The 17,790-nt window shown below is 37.3% G+C and overlaps 1 protein-coding gene and 1 long non-coding RNA gene across 2 annotated transcripts in view; one reads left to right on the forward strand and one right to left on the reverse strand.

The window, feature by feature from the left end:
- Positions 1-17,790, reverse strand: part of LOC149705103 (uncharacterized) — a 105,072-nt gene that overhangs the window by 54,784 nt on the left and 32,498 nt on the right. The gene's annotated exons all lie outside the window — the stretch shown is intronic.
- LOC149705105 (uncharacterized) lies at positions 3,039-5,661 on the forward strand. The gene is made up of 3 exons (XR_016381443.1): positions 3,039-3,316; positions 3,861-5,020; positions 5,171-5,661. It is a non-coding gene; the product is annotated as an uncharacterized LOC149705105 (long non-coding RNA).

The following is a 17,790-nucleotide window of genomic DNA, read 5'->3' on the forward strand; positions in this document are numbered from 1 at the left end:
ACATTGAATTGAACTGAAATGAACCAAATCGAATAGCATCAACAGAGTCGACTTGTCCATTCCCTTCAATAGAGAACAATTGGTTATTTGCCGATTCTGTTGCTCGCGAGAGAAGAACGCGAGCGTTGAATCGTATTATCAGTCGGAAAGGAACTTCAGAGACCCGAAAAGCAAAAAAAATAGGGAGCCAAACTTCGTCATAAATTCTTGGACTTCATAAATATACAATAGAGAAGGCAAAAAAAGGAAACTCCCCCACAACAATAAATAAAATACAGTATGGGAAGTTAAGAGCAAATAAAAGTATTGATTTTGTGGGGTTTACTCCCCCTGCTCCTGCCCCATCCCCACCTCAACTATATTCCCTTTCCCCTGGAAAAGTTCACCCGTTTGTCTCATCTTGCGCGTATATTCTTTGACAATGGACTTTTCATCCAAAAAGAGAGAGAGAGTCTTCTAGGGGATTTCTACGAAACATCCGAGGAATCTCTCTGTTCACTTTTTGATTTTTTCTTCTTCTTTTTTTGTTTCATTCTTTTTGTAGCTGGGCCGACCGGTACTCGATATCATATACCAGTGATACATGGTTCTTTTTTAGTTTCGTGGTTTTAAAGGTTTCCAACATTGGTATCTTCCGGCTGGAAGGCTGGTTTTGCACGTGCAAAATATAAGTAACAGTCAGTGGGAAACTGATTTTAAAACATAAATCTCGTATAATATTAAAGAAGAGTGATCAGTGATTGGTTCAAAGAAAGAAGTTAGAGATAGAAAGGGATGGTGTACGTCGTAAAGCGTACTGGAAGCGAAAAGGGCTAAGGTGCCTTGCGCATCTTGTTTTCTATTTAAACGTTGGAAGGTAGGCGCGTATATGAGGAAGGACTTATGGAATTCGGACTCGGGATATTTTGCGAAACCCGTATACAGGATGCATCAACGGAGTGGCAAAATATTGTAAGTTAAAACTAATAAATATTTTTTTGGGAAAACTTTTCGCGATAAAGGGTTTTGTCCAATAGGAGTGCTACTCAATTCTCCAGGGCTCTCTGATTGGTAAGCCTCATTCCGTCCAACTCTATAGCTCATTGGCTAATTACTTCGAACTCTGAAACCTAATTTTAGACGCAAACCAAACTAAAATAGAAAATTCATTTCATTTTAACCACAACTTGGGTCATTGAAGATGTTTAAAGCTTTAATCGCTCTTAGAAACCGCAAAATCCGGCGAATTTAGGATTGAATCGCTACCATATCCCTTGTACTCCTTAAAATATTGCATTTCCATAGTCCCTTTTGCCTATAAACCAGGCTTTAATTTCAAATCTCGGCAAATATCCGAGTTACTACATTTTTGCGGGATCAAGTTATGTATGAATCGAAGTACGAAAACCAATGTATAATTCAAAGGTGTTCCAGAAAAGGTTATAAGGCTTTGGCATACTGCCCTTAAGGAATGGAGAGGAGCAAAAAAAATTCTTGGAAATTTTACTTTTATTTCTCTTTCTCTCTCTTTATATCTTGGAACATTGCAGCGCGAAACTTCAGTTATTATATTAAAACATATGGTGAAAATACCTTTTGAAAAATGCCTCAGCTTCAAAGAAAAGGGAAGAATCTATCGTAAGAAAATCCTTCCGAAGGTATTTGACCCGACGCTATGTAAGCCAAGGATTTTTCAATATAATAAAATATTAACTTCGTTCGATTGAATTAAATATTGTGTTTTTTCGAAAGAAGAAAATCTCGGAATTTTTTTGGGTTATTTTAATACAAAAATATTTTGTAATTGAAATTACTTTTCTTTAAATGTTTAAAACGTTTACGTAAGTATTGAGAAATAAACTAACCCAATAACGAAACAAATTGACCTATGCCCTATGAAGTTCATAAGCAAAGATATCAATCAATCTTTCAGTGCCTAAAATTTATAGATTTCAATAATAATATTTGCCAAATTCAAACTCGTAACGTAAGAGTCCTGCCGGTGCAAATTTGGTTCAATCCCGAGATTTCAGCGTATATTTCAAACTGATAGACGGCGTTGAAATGCATTATCATATTGTGGCATCTGTCTCCACCGAGTATACGCCTTAAAACCGGAAACTTTAGCATCTTAACTCGGAGCGTGATCTTCTCGGCAGCGAATTGAGTCCGAGAAACGAACAAGCGAGCCATGCAAGCAAGCGCCGCCAAACCTCGCCGAAAGTGAAATATATTTAAAAATTATTCGCCCTCAAAACTATCGATTTTAGTCGCCAGATAGGAACCACAAAATACGAGGCTAGTGAACTATATATATAGTGGCGTTGGTTGGTTTAGATGTAGAAATTCTTAGATTCTTGGGTTGTCTATTGAGGAATGAACCTTGAAGATGATAAAGTTCAGATGGCAAAGTGATACGGATAAATTTAGATTTCAAAGTATCCCTAAATTAACAGATCTTGAAATGGTTTTTACGTGATTTAGTTTGTTTTAGCAGCGGATCTGCGCAATTTTCTTTATTTAATTTTAATTATAATTAGTTCTTGCTACTTAAAAACACATAAAATCGTTTGATTTTTAATTCAGAGACCAAATCAAAATACAACAACCAAATTTAACCGCATCATTTGCATCTCGTTCTTTCAAGGCGTTTAAATGAAAATTAAATCTTATTACGCTAATTGAAGTATGTTCGGAAATAGTTTATGTCATTCATTTGAGCGAGCACCTTGGTTTTATAGTAAAATCGTGTTGAATTTGTTCTTAAATAAAAAATATTAATGGTTGCATGCTTTGCTTAAGATACAAGCTAAGATCATTTTCTCGTATCGAATTGAAAGGATTTGTAATCTCGAATCGATTTCTTTAAAATTTCAAAAGAACCACGTGGTTGTTTTGAAGCCACTAACATAATCTCGCGCTGCAAAGATCAAATGTTTTCACGAGATATATATGAGGAGTTCGCACCAAAAGGAAGGGGTGCTCGTGGTGGGCTTTCAAGAGCGAGCGAGAGAAAGTGCGAAGTAACGATCTTGAAGCTCCTTTTGTAAAGAGTTATAGCCGGGACTCCTTCTGCTTATACGTATACACTTGTATTTGCTGGCGAAAGAAAAAAAAACCCCGGTGATGAATTAACGTTGTAGAAATAAACCGAGCCGAGCTCTTCTCTATTTTCTACTTTTATAGTTATATACAAACGGCCCCAACCAAGGAAAAGAAGCCCAAAATATATCCGGGGCCCCCAAAAGAGAAAAGGAAAGGATGTCTTGTAAAAGAAGCGAGAGTTACGGGCACTAGGAGTACTTATAACGTGACTGGATTTTAAGAACCACTGTAGGTAGATATCGAGTTATTAATTTAAACAGGTTGTATTGGAGTATTTTAGACCAGGCGAGTTAATTAGAGCCGTGGAAAACAGTTATATCTTTGGATAAAATTATATATTAACTCAGAAATAGGGGCCAAAAAATTACAAATCCAGTTATTAATCCTCCCTGTTTTACGTCGAACTGTGGAAGGAAAGGTTAGGGGTCCGATGCTGGTATGGGGTTATAAGGATAAGAAGGGAAATTGCTATATTTCTTTTTGCATTGTAACGACATCGCTTAAACAAGAATGATGGTACTTAAGCCTTTATTATTAGGCCCTATTACCAGTAAAGTACCTCTAAGATGCTTTTTCAAAGTTTCTTCGTGGCTAAGAAAGCTTATAGACGTATAAGCGAGATATTTCCGAACTACGCACCACCATTTAAATCCTACTATAGTGTATAGGGGATACGAAATCGCCCCCCCTCCCCCGTATATCCCGCTACAACGACGCTATCTTAAATTTAAGAAACTACAGCGCCATCTTAGTTTAAATGTTTCTCTTACAAATAGGAACATGGCCCTCCTAACTGGTGAGATTTCATTCTTGGATCGAGTTGGCGCGTTACGGGTAGAGATCATGGTAGGGTAGGCAGGCGTGGTTTCCGGTAAATTCGCCACCAGGAGACGCGTTTGAACCAGTTTATAAAAGACGCCCGCTCGCTGCAAAGACCTATACTTATTTAAAATATAATAGAATTATGGTTTATTTTAGTTTAAATTATATCTAATTTCTTTATAAAATAAAATAGATTATTCGTGATGATGAAATGATCATTTTTCAATTTGCAGTGTATTATTGTCTGTTTACGCGATAATAAAACAAACATTCGTTCAAAGTGTATTTGTTTAGTGTCTATTGTCTCTCTCTCGTACTTCTGTTTGTTTGTCGAATAGAGGCGGTTAAGGGAATAGGGGTTCGGATATATTTTCTTTACTTTTACGCGATACGCGTATCAATCTACATGATAATAACCGAGGCTTAAGTTGGTACAAGTATCTTTTGTTGTTTGATAATGGGCAACCGATTCTTCATATTTTCATTCCCCTGTCGGGCAGAGGTACAATGTTTGAACTGTGTAAAGAGCTATCAAGAACATACGTAAGTCCCAAGAACATATTGAACTAGGTTTTTTCTCTTTTTCTGCTAACTATTCCTGGTTAAGTCCTTCACATCCATTTGGGAAAATATAAGATGATGATAACGTAAAATGGCTATTCTTAAGTTCTCGGAACTGAAATGGGTTCTTGCTTCTACATTAATATTTTTCGAAACTGCATTTTCGAACTTTGGAAATTAATTTATAATTTGATTCTAAATTTATTTAGATCGTTTACTTTCAATATCTGAAATATGATTTGAAATCGTATGCAAATAATATAAACTTGAAATATAATATAATCAAATCTTTGTTATTTTATCGAATTAATAAATTAAATCTTACTTTTTCATTAATTAGTAGAGTCAGTCCACGGCCAACTTCAAGAAGTTGAACTTGAAATCGTAATTCATTAAAACTTAATAAAACCCATAAAAGTTGATTATTTTTTGACTTTTAGTCAGATAAGGCAGTGGCCCAAAACCAGTTAATAGTCCAATAAGCGATCGAGAAAATTGAGAATTGGCAACGTCACGTTTCTAAGAACCTATTGTCACTTCGTCTATTACATTGGTAAGAAAAACCTCGAGAAAAAAAAACCACTCTTAAAATATTCAGATCGCGTAAAAGAAAGCGTTTCGACGAACGGAAAAGCGTCAAGGTTTCACGGAAATCAGCCCGAATTTGCAAACAGCCCAAAGCTACAACCTCGTATTCCTACAGGGTAATATTTAGAAGCAAACTGGGATTGAAACAAAACGGAGATCTCAGCCTGAAATAGAAATTTAGCAAAGCTTTTGGCATTCGGCCTTCTCAAAATTCAAGGTACTATCTCAGTATCTTCGGACAAACTCCAATACTTCTTTATGTTACATAAGGTGGCGCTATGTTACGTTACTTCAGCTTCGAGATCCGAGGCTTCGGATAGTTACCAGCTTTTGAACGCCACGCAGACCTCTCGCAATGTAAAGGATGAGAATAAAGGTTTTGGAGATGTCATATAGGTACAATTACCCACCTTCCTACAGTGCCAAGTACTTGTACCTACATCAATCGGAACTGGAGTAATTTATTATGGGTTGCAATAAGCCCTACTATACTGAAATAATGTCCAACCCCTCTCATCTCGCCTCTGGAGAGCAGACTCGAATTGTGAATTAGATATTTAAGTTTTGAGCGTGCCGTAAAAATTTATTTCCTGGAAAATCTATATATATATATATATATATAACACTTTGGAAAATATCATAGTATCGATTTGGCTGCTGTTCAATCGCCGGAAGCGAGAAGCAATTTTCGAGCGTCGACATATTAGTCTTACAAAAATAGAACCCTTAATGTAGTAATCAAACCTTTATAACGCTGGATGGGTTAGCATCAGCAAATAGAAAATCTTTCGATATACTCGTTCTATAAGGTGTTGTTGCGTAACTATTTATTTCCCTCTATGTTGCGTTTACACATAGCCCTATAATAATCTCCGTAAGTATGGATAGCGTTACTAAGAAGCGATATTGCTATGGAAGTCTAATAGCTAACCCACGCTGGCAGACAGTGGACAATTTTTAAACTGATTCTATCTCCAGATTAAGATAATGCGTTGGAAAAATAGCTTCGGGGCCTAAAAGCAGACGTAAACAACCGAATTAAAGGTAAGTACTCAGAGACTTGAAGTCATTTTATAATAGGTTTGCTAAGGCTGATGATATTAATGAAAGCATAAGTTTATAAGGTATGTTCCAACGTCATAAGTATGATACTTCGTACAGCTCGAGCTAGTTCAATTAGAAAGACAAGCGAGAATTGACTACACGCGGTGGTTAATTTTGCAGTCCATCTTCCTATTTAGTCTATACTAAGCCCAAATTTGACAGCGCCTCAGCAAACACCAGGCGTCGCTTTACCTCGAATCTATGGACTACCTCATTCACTTCATGACAAGCTCCAGTTTCTAAGTTACCAGAGATTAACAAACTTATGTATGGAACATATAAATACTTTATTTCCATATAATAATGAATAGTCTAATATTCCTTGAAAAGTTTCTCAGAAAATGAATAAAAATGACAATTTGCTAATACCGAATTCCTTCTCAAGTTATACAAGGACAAAACTGGAATGTGTATTATCGTTTCTATCAAAGTATTTTCGTATAATCTTGAATAGAACAACTAAGGAATGCAGTCGTAACAAGCCATATTTTCGAGGACAGTTAGCCATGGGGAACGAGGAGTATTGTTTGTCTCTTAAGCTTTACGGTTCAAATTCACCCTTAGAAAGCTCATTATCCTCGCTGTGAAAGCTTGTTTAGCTTAAATTTAATTCGACCAATCTTAGAAAGCAACTATGAAGAAAATTTCGAAGTTTCGGTGGGAAGCTCCCTGCTCCCCTTCGAATTTTTAATCATAATTTTTCAAAGGAGAATATATGCCTACTTAGCTCTGTCAGTACCCGTCTCCGTCACTATCAGGGTTAAGGGAAGCGCTACTTGAAGTTATGGTTGTCCAGCTACGAAATAAATACTGTTTGTTCTTCTAGGTTAGGTTTGCTTTCTGACGTAATATCTCTCGTAAAACTGAACCGATTCAAATGAAATTTTGCTCGCGTACTTATTATAGCTTATAAAAAATTCGTGTTTATTTATATTGAAAATAGACGCCATCTTTAAAAATGGCGGCTCGATCGATGTGAAGTGATTTTATGAATTAATTTTCTTCGCAAGTTGAAGCTTAAAGGGTATTTAAAGACTAGTCCTACGTTTCCTAACCTCTTTTGGTCAAACATCTATGGTTTAGAGAGGGGTGCAATGGGGTTCCAAGAAGCAATACGGAGTGGTAGCTCCCCACGATAAGAACGTATACTGTATGTGTATGTGTGTGAGTGTGGTGTTGGGAATTTTCCCGTTGGCAAAGAGTAATGGCTATCCGTTTCCCCCCGGGTTAAATAAAGTGAACGCCAACTCTAACGCCACCGAGCGGCCGGGCCTTCCCTTCTCCTTTTAGCTCGCAACGACGAAAGGAGAAAATGTTTCTTCTTAGTCGAACGCCGCTACGAATTGAGTTTAGTGCATTTGCGGCAGACCGGGACTTCACTCAAAACCAAGAAGCAATCGCTACTGGAGTTGTCATCGAGCTAAAGTTTGTTTTCATGTTTAAACACGTAGTAAACCAGTTAATTAAATACCATTAAAGCATACATGTACATAATCATTTTGTTGATAAAGAGTATAACGTGATTTTCACATACTACCACTTATTTTTGTAACTAATACAGAACCCCTGAGCGTATTACCTCTCCTTGATTTAATCCTCGTTGTCACTCGCGTATAAGGTAAGCTTGGTTAGGTTCTGGTTGGCACAGTCATTTTTACCAGGCAAATGGTGACGATGCGGAAGTAGCAAGATCCGAAACCTAAGCGATCAGTTCCCGACTACTCCCCCCCCCCTCTCACTCTCTCTTCTCTTCCTCTTTCACCCCACTGTACCCAAACTCAATTATTTCAAAGCGTGGGCCTTAAATATCGCGATGAAATAAGCTCATTTGTTTCTGGGGTCCGTGGTTGCCCTATAAAACGTAACTTATATCCCTAAAGCCTTCAGGAAATGAAATTACACTTTACTTCCTCAGCCTCACTTCCTATCCCTTCAACCAACACGGAAAAACAGAGACCACTTTTAAAGTGCAGCCGCTAAATTAAGGTTTTAAAAACTTGCTTGAAAAACATTTGGGTGAATTGGTTTTTTTTAAAAAATAAGTTTATATTTCATAAGTATGACACTAATATTGTGAAATGTAAAAGTATTCTGGCAGTTTTTTTCCGAGAAAAACCACGTGAGAATTGAAAATTCCACGTGAATTTTCTTAAAAGAATAGGATAGTTATAGTAGCTCATAGAAAAAAGGTATTCATTTATATGCAACTACCCCTTTTCACTTTAATGCTAAGCCTCGTGTGCTAAATCTATGTTCTTTTGAACTAGTCAACAAATACCCTATGATAAAACTTATTAAATAAAACATAACATGAATGTTATCGTTGTTTACAACTCATGGGGTCATTTTGTGTCAAAACCAGGTTTGATGAAACACTTGCTAAACCTAAATTAAATCCTTTCCTCAGATTATAATAATAAATTCTGCATGTCACATCTTCAAGGTTGAAACTGACACTGTGTATAAATAAAATCTAGGTTAGCCTCTCTTTATATATTCTTGGTGGACACAGTCTGGACACAATGTAAACTATATAGGCGCGGTTTATGAGGATCCTGGTTGGGCCTTGTACCAACGGGTTTTGCCCGATTTGGGGGTGGAACGGAAGTAAAGTCTTCTTTGCCACTGTAATTAACTGAGAAAAAAAAAAAAGGTTTTCAGACCATCTAATTAAACCATTCTACCGAACGCGCCGCACACACACATGTACTTTAGTATCTTTGCTTCTTTCGCGTTATTCTTTCGGTTTGGCGCCCTCGATTATTCACGTTAGAGGTCCGATCGTTACTTAGGGTTGGTCTGGAAGATAAGTACTAAAGGCGAAGAATTTGACACTGTCTCCTTGCAACAACTATTGGCGATTCCAAAAAAATACTTGATGTAACCGTTGAAATTAACGTATAGAATCAACGTTAAGGGGATACAGGTTAAAATTTTGGGTGGATGCCATTTTTAAAGATGGACACGGATTTCCAAAAACGTTCCCATGTACCTACTACTTAAAAGTAAGTTTACTTTTCTGCAAAACTACCTAACCATAGTGTTCAGCTTCCAAGGTTAAAGGTCAGTCAGAGTCTTAGGCTTAGTAATATTTCGTCAGTTAATTAATGATTACACGTGTAGGTCTAGACTTTCGATCAAAATCTAATTTAGGTTTATCAATATCCAAATAAAAACAATTTCTACTCTTCATCCCCCCTCCCCCCAAAAACGCAATCTTCGCGCGGGCTTTGAGAGCAGTGACCCTACTTAAAATAGCCTTGATGAAATAATCTGAAGAGATTTGGTTGGATTTCTCGCATAACCATATCATAGTACGCGTAAGTAAGGGGGGTGTTTCTCGTAGAGAGGCGTCTCCTGGTGGCGGATTTGAGGAAAAGAAAAACATGATAGCCCTCTGTTGTCTCCATCTGTACCTGATCATAACTTGACTACTCCATGCACGTAGTCGAGTTTTTACTGCAATTCTGTTATTCGGTTTGGGTTGGGGATTTACCAACCTTTAAAGGAAGATGGCGCAGTAGTCAATTAAATTTTGTGTAGCATGGATAGCGGGTTCATATACTTAGGCATGATACGGTTATGATTTTAGTGGGAATACGCCTTTTTACTGCAATTCTGTGTCGGTTTGGGTTTTATCAACCTTTAAAGGAAGATGGCGCAGTTGTCAATTAAATTTTGTGTAGCATGGATAGCGGGCCCTTATACTTAGGCGTTATACGGTTATGTTTTTAGCGGGAATATTAACGAACGGTGGTCGGAGATTCTAGGGAAAACTAAATTATTTCTCGGGTGTACGTCAATAAGGCGACTCTCTCCTACCACCCAACGCAAATTCTTTTTTTTTTTCTATTTTTCTAATAAGGAGAAGCTCGCCGAGCTAATTGCCGTTTCAATATTACTTGGCAGGCCATTACCGCTAGCTAGCGGGAGTAGTTACACGGTGGGCGGAAGATTTTGATGAACCTCGCTGGTTTTCCCCAATAAAAAGTAACCATAGCGCCTCGGGATGCTTTTGCCGACCTTGTACAAATTATGAGTTTAGCCAAAAAAGGGAATAAAATAAAAAAAAAATCAGGGCCTGGTAGTACTTTTCCAAAAAAAAATCACTTCCGAAACCATCGATTTCCTCCCGAAGAGTGGGATACGATCCAGAACAGATTTTAAATCCGTCCGAGGGACAAAAGGTTAAAGGGGTTATTGGGTTCACCCAACTAAAGTGAATTGCTTTAGGTAATTCCCATAATACTTAATCTTCGATTACTTTTTTAATTTAGCTAAAATTAAAAGTTCGACTTCAACATGGCATAAAACACGATTGGTTCTAATACAGTTGAAAATATCATTAGAATCGTTGTTGCAGATAAAGAGCAAATGCGTTGGGATCAAGGATGATTGGAGGGAAGGATGCGAGCTAACTGTGGAACGGCTCAGGTTGGGTGGGACGCCAAAAATGAGGGAGAAATACTCGGACGCATTGGTAAGACGAACCAATTACAATTGAGTCCGACTATTTCTCACCCATTTTTTGGCGTCCCACCCAACAAGAGTCGTTCCCCAGTTAGCGCGCCTAATTCTCACAGATTTCGTATCCCATGCATCCTTGTTGGGATAAAGTCATATATTTCAGTGCGTTCAAATACACAGCTTTTTTTTCTAGAAGAAAATCTTTCTTTAATCCCAAGGCAACAAGGATGATAATAGCGAGAAAGGGTTTGGCATTCATTGCGCACCTTATTTCCAAGGAAAATTATTATTTTTTCTGTTCGCGTTTTTAGGGTCTAGGAGAATGAACAGAGCGAGGATAAAATTGCGTTTTTAATTCCATCGAGAATTAAAGCGTGCTTGACTCCGCTTAACATCCAAGAATCGATTTTCATTAGGCCCATATTTTTTCAACCGTAATTTCATTTCTCTATCTTTTTCCTTCTCCTCTCCTCTTTCTCCTCTTCCCATCTTCATGCAATCCCGTTCCCTCCCCCGCACTCCTAGTTCGATGTTATCGCGTCCTATCCATATACATCTCTTCCATTGGCTGCTAGCAATCTTCCAAACATGGAGCACTAATCAATACGGTAGGAGACCCATCTTCGACGCTGTACGCTTTTAAGGAAACTTTCCGTTACGACTCCAGTTAAAATTACTCCACGGTAAAAGCCATCGGAAAACGGTATTATATTTGATGGGAGGTTCTGTTGGGGGGGAGAGGATGGAGGGGGGGGAACTTCCAAAGTTATATTAAAATGATCTTTTCCGAATATTTCATAGATGAGTGATTTAGTTTACTCGCGGCCCAACGTTTCGATTTCCCGGAGGCAAAATACCAACTTTGATAATATCGCCAAAGCTCTCTACACACTGGATCATGTTCAATGTTTAGTAAATTCACTTTTTAAGCCTAGTTTTTGAGGATTTTGTTTCAAATGGTATTAATATTTTGAGGGAGATAAGGAATTATCTCCCTAATGCCTGGTCTGGTATGATTAGTTGCAAGAACTTCTTGAATGAATGGATTTTTGAAGACAGCAAAGTTGGGTTGGACGACAGTCGTCTTAAGTACCTTGGCCATTGTTTGTCCATTTTTCGATAAAATTAGACGAAGTATGTCTTTCTTGGAAAACCGCCTAATTTCCATCAAAGCCACTTCTCCAATATTTTTAAAAAATCACCTGCCGGGTTACGTAACCAAAAGCTAGTCTAGCACGGATCTAATGAAATATTCGGCAAAACCCCAGCCGATAGTAAACGGTTCTCCACATCAAGATGTAGAAAAAAAAACCCTTAAAAATGATAAAAACTACTTTATTTCGTATTATATTTAACATTGCGTATTCTTGCGCCTCAGCTTCCCATATTTTATCAACTGCGTTTGAAAATACAATAATGTACTTTAAATCTTTTTGTGGATAGATTCTCCTCTCCCAACTTAAGGTTGCTATTTTTGGACTTAAGTCAAAGCCGGGTCAAAAAATGTGTAAAATATGCGGAAAGCTTTAAAGTGACTTGATAGATACGCCATGCGCGTGATATTTTAGAGAAAGATACTGGACTCGGAATTGATAAAAAATGGACACACTAGATCTAACCGTTACTGTCCTGTAGAGAATTTTGACGGCGGGCTTTTCCAGTTCATCTATTATCATTACCCTATTCCTAAGTATGGGTCTATCATAAGAGTGTATCTGGATTATCCTATAGAGACTACAACGCCATCTATATTTAAATTATTCTACTAAAAACTACTGAATTTTTGATTTTTCCGTCGCTAGCTCTTAAACGTCGAAATTGTCCACTTAAAATAATATAGGAAGCACCGGGCATTGCCCATTAGAGACGGCAGCGCCCTCTATATTTAAATGTTCCTCCTACAAGCTACTGAATTTTTGATTTTTCCGTAGCTGGCTCGTAAAGTTTTATATTAATGCCTATTTAAAATGGGCACGAAATTACTTTCTAAAATATGATACTAAAACTAAAGGGGGAGGGACGTCATTTAAATCAATCATACTTTTTAACCCTCCCTTATTTATCACTGAAGATGGCTTGTAAATTTTGTTAGAACATCACGTTTCGTATTTAGGCGTAGCACCTCTAAAAAGGTATCGGTTTACCTCCGACTATGCTCCATTAAATTGAACGAATAAATTTTTGGACAAAATAAAACGTGGTTATATTACCCCCGCGCACCCCAGAAGTAAATTTCGATGAAGTACATGAAACAGATAACCTACTGTTATCTTTATCAGCATATAGATATCACAGTGTCACGCTTCCAATCTGTTATGGTTTAGAGTTGAGAAGCTTAAACATAGATGGCGCAGAGATTCTGTCGCATAGAGAAGCCCCACGGCAGACCCACACTTACGCATTATAGGAATAGGATTATCCTCAAATTTTTCTCAATGAAAATAATGTAAATAACATACCACGATAAATACTTGAAATTTACTTCAAATAACGTACTTTCTGGATGGACATGGCGAGCAATATCCTGTAGCCGGGCATAATCGTAGGTGTAGTTTAACTTAAGTGTAATTAGGCCTTGGCCAGGCTTAAATTTCGCTTTCTCACCTAATAACCGACCGCTATTAGAACGTGTTAGGGCCTAGCGTTTAACGAATACGCCCATGTAATAGAAACCGAAGCGGAGGGGCCTGGAGAACGTATACACGATGGTCAAACCCTGAAACCTTTTCGGGATAGTCTTTAATCATTCGACTCACGCCAAGGTTAGGGAAGCAGCGAGCTCGGTTACAGTATTCCTTCTACCTCATTAAATTCAGAATCAAGTCGACGAACAAATTTTGGCGTCATTAACACATATTTATAGTGGTCGTACGTCGACTGATACGGATCCCCTACCCCCCTCTATAGAGAGCCAAGGCCCTATTGTAATTGGGGGAATGGGGTCTCTACGTATCCCGTAACGCGACCAAGTCCCGCGATATATTCTCACACCTTACTTCCCCGTGCTAATATTATTCAAACCTTGAGTGGTATTAGTTCACACGAGATATTTTAAAATTAAGTTTCCTTACGTGAAAGTGCATGGTTCGAGACTTACCATAAAATTTCACAGACTTGGAGAGTGGAAGACACGATATAAGCTCGCCTTGGTCCGCTAAGTAAGCGTTGAATTCATGCCACAAAGCAGCAATAAATTGTTTAAGTCACTAGGATACCAAAAAAATCACTTAAAAGGACGTTTCGTGGAGGCGATTTTTCAGTAAAACCTGGAATTTTTTTAAAGTTTAAAAATTTATGGACTAGTTTAATATTAGTTTTTTAAATTCTTAAATAGTGTTGATTTTCCATCGTGGCTCTGTAAATTTTTTAAGGGAAAAAAATCTTTGCTTCTAAATATCTTAATTTCTTTTTCCGCATTAAAAAGATATTCTTCTCAATTGTAAAGCGCGAACGGAGCTCCAACTGATTTATTAAAATTTCAACGTTGCTTTTCGTAACTTTCAAAATAAAAATGACCATTACGGTATTGGAGTTATTTTACCGGTCGGCTAATCAACCAAAGTATTACGTTCCTTCGGCAACTACATACCCTTAATCTCCAGCAGTCGTTAAAGGCCTTACATTTGCGAAGAAAAGTCATTTACATCCGGTTATTTCAAGCTTGCAAACGATCCTACAACCCTTTCGGAGCTTTATAGCTACAATCAGAGAAAATATAGCTAAAGGAATGAAAAAAACATATCTTTACCAATTTACTATGAAAAAGCATCTTCGCTTTTCAAAGAACTAGGCCTACATCCTGTTTTATGTTTAAATTGAAAACTTCAAGCTTCTACTCCTTCGCTACATTATCTCAGTTTCAAAACCGCGAATTTGCACGGAAATAGAGAGATTAAGAAATTTCTACGATAAAGTATCCAGTCGAGAAAAATCTAAACTAGTCGTTTCTTAACTTCTCTAACTTTATAAAAATAAGCAATCTAGATAATTTTCGGTGTCGTCCTTAAAGGCGCAATGACAAATCAGCTTGCCACGAAAATCACCACTTTGCGACGAAGGGTAACATTTTACGTCGCTATTTTCGATATCTAAAAGATGGGGGAAGGCGCCGGGCTTTCATTTTCGCAAACTAAAGGCATCGCTGGTCTCATCGCTTTTCGAGTGGTCCTTTGTCACGTAAAGTCTCTTTCAAATTTGTTTTTGATAGGGACGGGGGAGCAGTTAGGGTATTGTTACAACCACTTCGAGGCGTGAATACTGAACAGTCTAAAAACTGAAGAGGATATTATTTGCCAGTTAACAATTCGCAGGCATGATGGTAGCGCTAAAGATTGGTTTCTGATAACTTTTCAATTGCCTGGTATTTTTAAAGTGATCGGAACGATACGGTTTTCTTTATTTAGCATTTTTCATTTACTATTGTTTAAAACTATGATAAAAATTAAATATATTGCGAGAAAAGCGCGTTTCAAATAAGATCTAGTATAAACCTATTATACTTCGCGTAAGTAAAGGATTATTGGCTACAAGTGCATGGGTATCTTTTATGAAAGGGGGTAGAGGAGGGGCGTCACGTGGAGGTGTTTCTCGTGAGTCAGTTTTTTTCCTAGTTAGACTATATTATTATTCTTTGAGATTGTAGCGACATCTATCGGTACGATTAGAAACTAATAACCTAAGTAAGATAAAAGCCATAAGTGAGACTTTTAATTGTAAATATTTCAGTATTAATTGTTAAGTGAAATAGTTTCGCTATTTGCAAAGTTAAGAGAGGTCTAAAGATTTAAATGTTATTTTAAGCTAAAATTGTTGTTTTTTTCCAAACGTGTTGCGGGGATTTTTGGCTAGGCATAAAAACCTAACGATTTGTAGAGACTCTGAGAGTTTTTCCCCGGATTTAAAATATCTCAGGCCGCGGCGAGCCTCTTTTCTCGTAAGACTTTAAAAGGTTTCGTGATGTGACCAATGGATTTGACCACGAAAAGAAAATGGTTTCAGACACGAAAATGCCTCCACGCGCCCGCAACAGATGTTACGAATCCCCGACTAAGTGAAAACCATACAAAAATACATCTATGGGAACCAAAAACATTTATATATATATATTATATTTATATACACAAATCGTTTTGGAAGGCGAAATGTCAAATGTATTTTTAAATTGTAACCAAAGTATTCTTGTTTAAGAATTTCAATTACTTTCTGATAATTTGTTCACTGATTTGAATTATTGTTCATAAAAATTTATCAAAAAAATAAATTAACTTTTTCTAGGCCTATTATTACTCCATAAGTTTATAAGTGATATGTTCCATAAGTATGACGCTTCCTATACTTCGTAATGCTATCTAAGACTTACAGCTCGAGCTAGTTCGAGGAGAACGACAAGCGAGAATTGCAGACTACACTCTGTGGTTAATTTAATTTCTCTAGAATACGAAAGTAGAAGTTAGTTCGACTTCGGGTGTTATAATATGTTATGTGTGGTCGACCAATCAACGCTCTCTTTTAATATTACGTTTAAGCCTTTCTCCACCAAAAATAGCGATTTTGACTTCAAGTTGAGACATTCTGAAGTCAAAATAATTTTGGTTCTTCAGGATTATCATAGCTATTTTATATTGGAAATCTAGTAGGCTTACTAGTAGTCCAATATATGGATTTCGCAAGCTATATCCAATCTTTATAGAACAGTTGCGGGTCTATAAAATACTTCAAATTCAGCGAGAGATATATTCTTTAAAAAAACCGGAAACGGAACTTCGCTTCTATGCTTCTAGCTTCTCCGTACTCGAGTATTCAAAAATGATATTTTATATTCAAGAAAGAGGGGGGGGGGGGAAATCGCCGAGAAAAATGGGAAAGAAATCTTTTGTGTAGTAGAGCTTAGATACAAGGATCTAAGATACTTAGAGGTCAAAAGGGAGAGTTCGGAGTTCACTTTTCAATCGACGGGTACAGGCAGCCCCCGAATCAGCGGATTTTATTCTAATCCGTAATTTGGTTCTCTAAAGGCTTCCAGAAAGGACGTAACACTCGCGCTACTTTCATTCCTACGAGATTTAACATTGCAAATTCATACGCATCAGCTTTCCATGTTATATTAACCGCGCTTGAACTCTGGCAAAAAGAAACAGGGTTGAAAGTATCGAAAGCCATCCCTGGTGTCCATTTACTATTTAAAAGAGGCACGGTTCTTTTTTTTTTCATTCGACGAAAAATATAGACGGACTAGATAATTTTAAACTTCGGAAAGTTTATAGTTTTAGGATATATTGGTGTGAATGTTTGTGGCAGGCAGTTTTAATTTTCAACTTGGAAGACATGGAATTTTCGAAAACGAGACTCTATTTTACGCCTAACTTACGTAAAGGGTCTATGGTTTAGAGGGAACAATTTAGGGAAATATCAAGGAAACACTATCATCATAAGTTCATAAGATACGTTCCAGTTTGTCACTAGTTACTGACAGCTTGTCATAGATTCGAGGTAAAGCGACGCCTTTTGAGAGGCTGTCAATTAAGGCTTAGTATGCAGACTAAATAGGACTAGATGGAAGCCCTGCAAAATTAACCACCGAGTGTAGGACTTCAATTCTCGCTTATCATTCTCCCAGAACTAGCTCGAGCTGTAAGTCTGTAGCATTACGAAGTATAGGAAGTGTCATACTTATGGAACACATCTTATAAACTTATGGCAGGACTCATAGCGCGTGAATTCTGTTTCGAGTTCATATTATAAAGACTAGGCTTCAAAAGCGTAGACCTAACAATACGCTCGTATTTTATTGTCGCGGGTATATTACGTCGTTCTGATCTTGTTTAAAATACCTTTGGCTCGCGAGCTTTTGATTCTTGGTCGCGTTAAATAATATATTTTTGTAAAAAAGCGAGGGGGGGGTGTTGCAGGGTGCAACGTGAAAACTAAGGGAAGAGTGTATAAAAAGGCCAAAAAAATGAAGTCCATAGAGAATATATTTCCTTTTTTTTTGCATGTATTATTCATAGGTAAGGCTATTTGGCACGGGCCGGCTCTATTTGAATATAAAGTAGCGTTGAAAGGAGTTGCAGAATCTCATTATCCAAATACAGCAGCGACGCCAATTCGCATATTTTCTAGCTATATAATACTTAAAAGATAATGAAATGTATTTTAACTAGTTTT

The sequence above is a fragment of the Phalangium opilio genome, unplaced genomic scaffold (assembly GCF_054372755.1).
Source record: "Phalangium opilio isolate 3A_F unplaced genomic scaffold, DU_Popi_V2 ptg000014l_1, whole genome shotgun sequence".
NCBI lineage: Eukaryota > Metazoa > Arthropoda > Arachnida > Opiliones > Phalangiidae > Phalangium > Phalangium opilio.